This window comes from Microtus ochrogaster, chromosome 5 (assembly GCF_000317375.1).
Source record: "Microtus ochrogaster isolate Prairie Vole_2 chromosome 5, MicOch1.0, whole genome shotgun sequence".
Taxonomy (NCBI): domain Eukaryota; kingdom Metazoa; phylum Chordata; class Mammalia; order Rodentia; family Cricetidae; genus Microtus; species Microtus ochrogaster.
In genome coordinates, this window is record NC_022012.1 from 81106231 (window position 1) to 81113837 (window position 7607).

The window sequence follows — 7607 nt, forward strand, 5'->3', positions numbered from 1 at the left end:
GCAGGTGGATCTTTTTGAGTTCCAGGACCACTAGGACAAACCACAGAGACCCTGCTATGTCATGCTCCGGCTTAACGCAGAGGGGAGGGGCTTGATCTTGCCCCAAATTTATGTGACTCCCCATGGGAATCCTTACTTGTTGGGAGGAGTGGATGGGGGATGTGATGGGGCGGGAAGAGGGGGGGGAGGGAGAACCTGGGTTGGAATGTAAAGTGAATTTAAAAATAAGTAAATATCACAAAATTAAAAATTAAAAAATTAAAAATGAGAAGACAGTTAACTCCAGTCCTGGGGAAATCTGCTGCCCTCTTCTGGCCTCCTCAGGTACTGCATGAATGCGATGCACTGACACACCTGCAGGCAGTCTGGCTCTCTCATACTAAGGCTGAGCATGGCATCCCATCACAGGGAACGGGCTCCAAGAAGCTAGCTCATGCAGACTTTGTTGACCCCCCATGGGAGCCCTTACCCATAGGGAGGAGTGGATGGGGGAGGGTTGGGGGCAGGTAGAGGGGCAGAAGGAGGGGTGAGAAGAACTGTGACTGGAATTTTTTAAATGGGGGGATTAAGAGATGGCTCATCGGTAAGAGCACTAACTACTTTTCCAGAGGACCGGATTCAGTTCCCAGCACCTACATGGCAGCTTGCAACTGTCTGTAACTCCAGTTCCAGGGGACCCATTTGCCAGTTTTTAACCGATGGCAAAACACTAAAGCATATTACATTTTAAAAATTAATTAAAAGAAAAAATTTTAAAGGGAAAAAGAAAAAATATATATACAAAGACTGGCTGAAAACAATTTTGGGTGTTGGGGTGCCATGACACTTTGGACTGTCTCAGAGACTGGGAGAGCTCCCACTTGACTATGAGACTTCCTAAACCCCTTTCTGTGGTAACCTTGCTAAGGTTTGTCACATCTCCCAGTGACAAGCAACTCCCCACCCTGATGCCTCCACTGGGTGAGAGAAACAGAAACCAAACTGAGATGGGAAGGGGGAAGTCTGGAGGGGGAGCCGGCCTTCCTGGCTTAAGTTTGTTGGCACCACCCATAGACAAAGGGAGGCAGATAGCTCCCCAAGTAAGCAGGAGACTACAAAGAAACCTGGGCCTTGCCCTGCCCAGGTGCACCATCCCCCCCTCCCCTGCGCCCCTAAACAAGCTCATTTGCATACTACAGTCTTCAGTAGGCATGGTTCCTGGAAGAACAGGAAAAAGAAGAAAGCTAGAAAGTATAGAATTCACTCTATGTTCTGCCCATGTATATTCTTTCCTGTTGCAGTGTGTGAATCTTTTTGCTGTTGTTGTTGTTGTTGTTTGTTTTTGTTTTTCAAGACGGGTTCTCTATGTAGTTTTGGAGCCAGCTCTGTAGACCAGGCTGGCCTCGAACTCACAGAGATCCATCCGTCTGCCTCTGCCTCCCAAGTGCTGGGATTAAAGGTGTGTGTCCCCACCACCGGGCTTGCAGTGTGCAAATCTTACTTGTACTATGAAGAGGCAGTTGAAAAAGTCATCAAAAAGTGTTTGCCACCAGCACAACCCCAGCATCCCGCACACGGCTCCCACGAAGGCTAATGAAGCCCCAGTGCTGTTAGAGCTGTACACTTTCGAAGGCTTGTTATGACAGGAAAAAATAATGAAGCTGTGGTTTCTAGAAGCTGTAAGCATCCAAGTCAAAACACGCTGCTCTCCTGGCCCCTCTGCACACCCCCAGGCAGGCCTCCAGTCTGGCTCTGCCTATTTTATTAATGTGTACCGCATCCACCTTCCTCCAGCGCCTACCCCACTCCTCAGTGCCAGGCCCCAGAGGCCCATGGGACCAGTCTTTGAGGAGCTGTGCTGAAAGACAGACATAGAAATATTTACTATTAAACTACAGAAAATGCCTGGCCTGAGTCTCTGTTTTGAGTTTTCTCCCCAGAACCCCTGTCTCTATGTAGGGTTCATCTCCTACCTTCATTCCAAGTTATGTCCTCATGCCATCTCCTGAGACATCAGAAGTTCAGACGTGGCTCATTTCAGGGGAAGAGACAGCATGCTTGGTGGCCTCTCTTTCACACATTGTAATGGCGTAAACGAATGCAGACAGATTGTAAAAATATATATATACAGCTTTAATAGACGTACAGAACCACCGTTCCTGCGGAGACCAGGAAAGCAGAAGCAGCGGCTGGGAGCACACTCACCAAATTTATATGCAAACATTAGCCCGAGGTGAACACGCCCCCTAAGGGGCGGGACTTATCCCTACAACACACTTCTGTGTGTCTTCGGGGAAGTCTTTCAGGAGGTATCTGCCCCCGTCACCTCCCTTCACTTTCCTACTTCAAACCCAAGAACATTACTGGGAATTACTTTTCACCACAGGGGACCATGGCTCTAGTATAAAGTCCTCTTTGCTAAGTTCCACCGGGGTCTAATCAGAATGGTCGGAATGCCCTGTCATCTTCACCGAGGACCTAGCAAACTCCCAGGAACTGCCAAGACAGACAGACAGAATACAGCAAGGATTAAAGTTGCTGACAGCAAAACCAAACCCCGGGACCAAGAAGACAGATTGTAAGACCTTCATGGCAAGGATGCCCTAGGTCTCTGCCAGGATGAATGATTTCAGTCAGTTAAATGTGACTGATACCTTCTGAGTTAGGTTCAAGACTGTTGAACCCACTATGTCTTCACTTCAGCTTGTGATTTCCAAGTCTGGCCTTCCCAGTCTGCTGCTCAAACCAGGCCCCAAGCCCAGAGCACTTGGTTCCTGGCCCTCAGTGCTGACCACTGTCCCTACCTGCAGTAGTGATATAACTATGGCATCACCAGACCAGACAGTGACGGCGGGCGCCACACTGGGACAGCAGGGTTGTCTGAGGATACGCTTCCCTGGCTGGAGGAGATACCTGGGCTGGAGAGGAGCAGGTATCAGTCGGGCAACATCTGGACAACCACTGCTATTTCTGCGGTGATAACCCCTCCAGCTGGGAGGCCTGCTGTGAGCATCAGCTTTCTGGGAAGGCAGCCTTTCTGACAAAGAGCTGACAAGGCAGACAGAATTCCACGGAAGGCTGGGCAAAGGACAGACTCCATCTGCTATGAAGAGAAAGGCCAAGTGTGCACTGCACTGCTTTCCCCGTTTGTGTTAACACTAGTTCCACAGGCTCACCCCTTCCCACTGCCAGCTCTGCTCCAAGCATCTTCTTGGGACCCCTCAGGTGTGTGCATTGCTCTCCTAGGCAACCCTGAGCCAGGGTCTTTCTGAGGAGGCTGGAGTTCCAGGAGTGTGCTGCCTTAGGGTGCACAGTAGGGGTGAGGGGAACAATAGTTACAGCCAAAGAGCCTAGGGAATCAGTCAGCACTTCCTCAAACTCCCATATGCACTATAATTCTTTTCATCTCAATTTTTTTCTCTTTTGGACATAGGGTCTCAATATGTAGCCCTGGCTGGCCTCAAAGTCACAGAGCTCCACCTATCTCTGCCTCCTGAGTGCTGGGATTAAAGGTGTGCTCCACTTACGCAGCAGGGTAACCTGGAACTTTCCCTGTGGTCACCTCTGCAGGGCTGGGAAGATAGGCGTTCAGCACATCTGGTCTATGTGGTGCTGGGGTGGAACCCAGGACAAACACTGTACCCACTGAGCTGCAGCCCCAGCCCTCACTCTGCCCACTGCACTGGACACGGAAAATAGTGTCCTCATCTCGTCCCCCACACCTCCCCCACCCCACACACTACAGGATAGGTCCCTCCCCCCTTTCCAGCAGAGGATAGCATCCATTTCCGAATCCCCTATGGCCAGTTCCCTGTCCACCTCAATCTGGGTTCCCTGAGGGTGAGTTCATCCACAGCAAAGCCAGACCCACCTCCTGGTGTCACTGATTGGACCAGCTCCTTGCCCCACAATTCTCCTTTTTAACAAGAAAGGCTCTAAGGCAGAGATTCTCAGCCTGTGGGTGGGCTGCAACCCTTGCATAGCATATATTTACATCACAACTCACAACAGTAGCAAAATTAGTTATGAAGTGATAACGAAAACAAGTTTATGGCTGGGGTCACCACAACATGAGGGAGTGTATTCAAGGGTCCACGCTTTAGGAAGAACTGCTGTTCTAACGGAAGTAGGGGTGACCCTGGAGCACTAGGGAAGTCACTGCAAAGGAAGGCTGGCCTGGCCAGAACTTGTCCCCATTTCGGCCAGCTCCAAACTTAGGCTTTACCCTGTATATCCTGAGACTAAACTATCCTTCTTCTGTGGACAGAAGACAACAGCCTTCCTTGCCAACTAGAGATCACCGACCTGTACAATTTTTTGATTTGTTTTGGTTTTCGAGACAGGGTTTCTCTGTGTAGCCCTGGCTGTTCTGGACTCACTCTGTAGACCAGGCTGGCCTCGAACTCGAAGATCCACCTGCCTCTGCCTCCTAAATGCTGGGATTAAAGGTGTGCACCATCACCACTGGCTAGCAGCTGTGTACAACCACGGAAAGGCATTCTCTGGGGTTTCACGCACCCAGGCTCCAGGACCCACTCAGAGAATGAGTCACCAGTTGTCCCATCCCCGTTTGTTTCTCACGTGGTGTCCTTTTCCCAGGGATACAGACTAAGAGAATCCCAATAGCACAACCAGATGTGCCTAGTCGCTAGCCCAGACTCTCCCAGATCCCATAGTACCCTGTCAGGCTATCGGATGCTCTCACACTCAAGAAAGGAGAGACGAAGAATCGTGAAAGTTAGACTCCATGGGGACACAGGTCTAAAAGAGAGGGCTAGGAGAGATGAGCAGGCAAAAGATGGAATCTCCCACCCCCCATTTATTTGTTAGTTTGCATCTGAGAACTTGCAGGCGTCGGTTCTCTTTCCAACACAAGGATCATGGGATCAAATTCAGGCAAGAACCTTTACGCACTAAGCCATCTCCCTAGGAAGGGTAGATACAGATTTCCAAATCGCTAATACACCAGAATTCAAACTTTGCGGGCTGGAACCCTACAGCGGAAGCGAGCAGAAAGCCAGGGCCCAAACTTGCCACGCCCATTCCACTGCAGATTCTTCCCTTAGCAGGGAGAATGCTGCGCGTGAATACCAGATGCACTTGCCTGTATCCCGCAGGGTAGTGAAGCCTGAGCACCTCGCGCGGACTCGGCTCCGCCCGCCTCTGTGCTCCAGTCCTGCCCACATCCGGGGGTGGGGAAGAGCTCCCCTCCCAGCTGGTTTGAGCAGTTCAGTTCTTCCCTCTCTAAATGGCATTTCCTCCCACAGCCCGATTTCCCTAAGCTTGCAGCATTCGTAACCCCACCCACAGTCCACACCTCTTCAGCCCCGCCCACTCCCGACCGCTCAGTCCTACAGCGCCACCTCCTGGAAGTCGGTCGACTTTGCGGCTCTTTGGGGACTGGAGCTGACCCACTCCGAGCTGGGCTCCCTTGGTAGGCTTGTGGAGCCACTACCAAGTTGAGACCTAATGCTAGCACTGAACCTGCCTAGAAGAGTGGGCTTCACAGAATCCTCTAGAGACGTTGTCTCAACTGAGATTCGAGTCACCTTCAGCAAACTGGGAGGCCCAGCACATGGGCACTCCTCTGCATCTTCTAGAGTCTTCATAAAAAAGTGACAGGACCACTTCTCATTAGGGGACTTATTCAAACCCTTGTTCTTCTACAATACGAACAAAGAATAGTGTTAGGGTTACACTTGGGGCTGGAACCTGTGGTACACTAGTTCCAAAGATTTGGAACTTCCCTGCCTTCTTTGGGCCTCAGCCACCATGCATCAGAGTGGTCTTAGAAAGTGAAGCAAGTCATTTTTCTTTCTTTTTGCTTTGATTTTCAGAGACAAGTTTTCTCTGTGTAACAGTCCTGGCTGTTCTGGAACTCACTCTGTAAACCACGCTGGCCTCAAACTCAGAGATTTGCCTGTTTCTGCCTCCTGATTAAGCCTCTGCTTGGATTAAAGGTGTCTGCCACCACTGCTCGGCTTTCTGTTTTTATTTCCTTTTATTTATATTTTTAAACAATCTTTTATTATTTTATATACCAATCCTAATTCCCTCTCCCTCCCCTCCTCCCACTCCACCCCCCATCCACTCTTCAGAGGGTGAGGCCTCCCACGGGGAGTCACAAAGTCTGTCGCACCACTTGAGGCAGGACCAAGACCCTTCCCACCAGTGTCTAGGCTGAGCAAGGTATCCTATATAGGGAACGGGCTCCAGAGAGCCAGTTCATGCACTAGGGTTTTTCTTTCTTCTTCTTCTTCTTCTTCTTCTTCTTCTTCTTCTTCTTCTTCTTCTTCTTCTTCTTCTTCTTCTTTTTTTTTGGTTTTTCGCGACAGGGTTTCTCTGCGGCTTTGGAGCCTGTCCTGGAACTAGCTCTGTAGACCAGGCTGGTCTCAAACTCACAGAGATACACCTGTCTCTGCCTCCCAAGTGCTGGGATTAAAGGCGTGCGCCACCATCGCCCGGCTACTAGGGTTTTTCTTATTTTCAAGGTATGATCTTACTAGGTAACTCCGGCTGGCCATCTGCCTTGGCCTCCAAAGTGCTGGGGTTAACTGTGTGCACCACTATACCTGACATCTTTTCCTTTTATGTTTAAAGACTTTTTACTTGTGTATGTATGTGTGTCTATGCTAAGTGTATGCTGTGTGTAGGTGCCTGTAAAGACCAGAAGAGGGCATCCAGGACATGGTGAGCCACCATATGTGGGTGCTAGACACTGAATTTAAGTTCTCAGGATGAGCAAGTGCTCTTCTCTGCGGAGCCATCCATCTCTCCTGCTCCCCATCTACTCCCATCTTTTGGGACAAGATCTTGCTATGTAGCCTTGGCTGGACCTCAGAGATCCATCTGCCTCTGACTCCTGAATGCTGGATTACAAGGTGTGTGCCACATCAAGTTTTCTGTTTTTGGTTGTGAGCAGAGCCTTTAATGGTTGAGAAATCTCTCCAGCCCGGTTTCTTGTTTTCTTAGCACAAAGTATCATGTAGCCAAGGCTGTCCTTAAACTCCCGCTCCTAATGCCTCTTCACACATGCCAAGATTACAGGCATGTGCTGGGCTGATTTGAACTTTTCAGAGAGCAATATTGAGAGACTGAAACTTAGCCTGAAAGACTGCCACTAGAGATGGGCCTTCTATGCTTGACAGGAAGCAGGGAAGAGCTTCTCTTTTGTTTGGAACATGAGAAGACCCCAGCTAGAAGTTACATCTTGGCAAGTAGTGTGGAACCTCAGGTCAAGCTAGCCACAATTCCTAAATCCACAAGGTTCTCTAGCCAACAGCCTTGGTCACATGACTGGCCCAGGGATCATGGCTCTCAAGGCAGTGTCTTTACCCAAGATTGCTAAGAGTTCAGATTCCTCTACTTTGATGTCTTTTTTGCAGGCCAACTCCATTTCCTAGTTCACTCCGCATCCTAGAGCCTCCTGGAGACAGCAACATCCTTACCTCACCACCACACTGGAAAGCCATACTGGATCTCCAGGAAATGGTCCTGAGCCAAATCAAGTAGAAAAGCAGGTTCCTATGAGTCCCCTTCTCTCTACCCCTATTCCCTTCTGCCACTTTCTGTCTGGCTCAGAAGACATAGGCGAGCTCACCTCCATCAAGAAAAAAAAAAAATCCAGG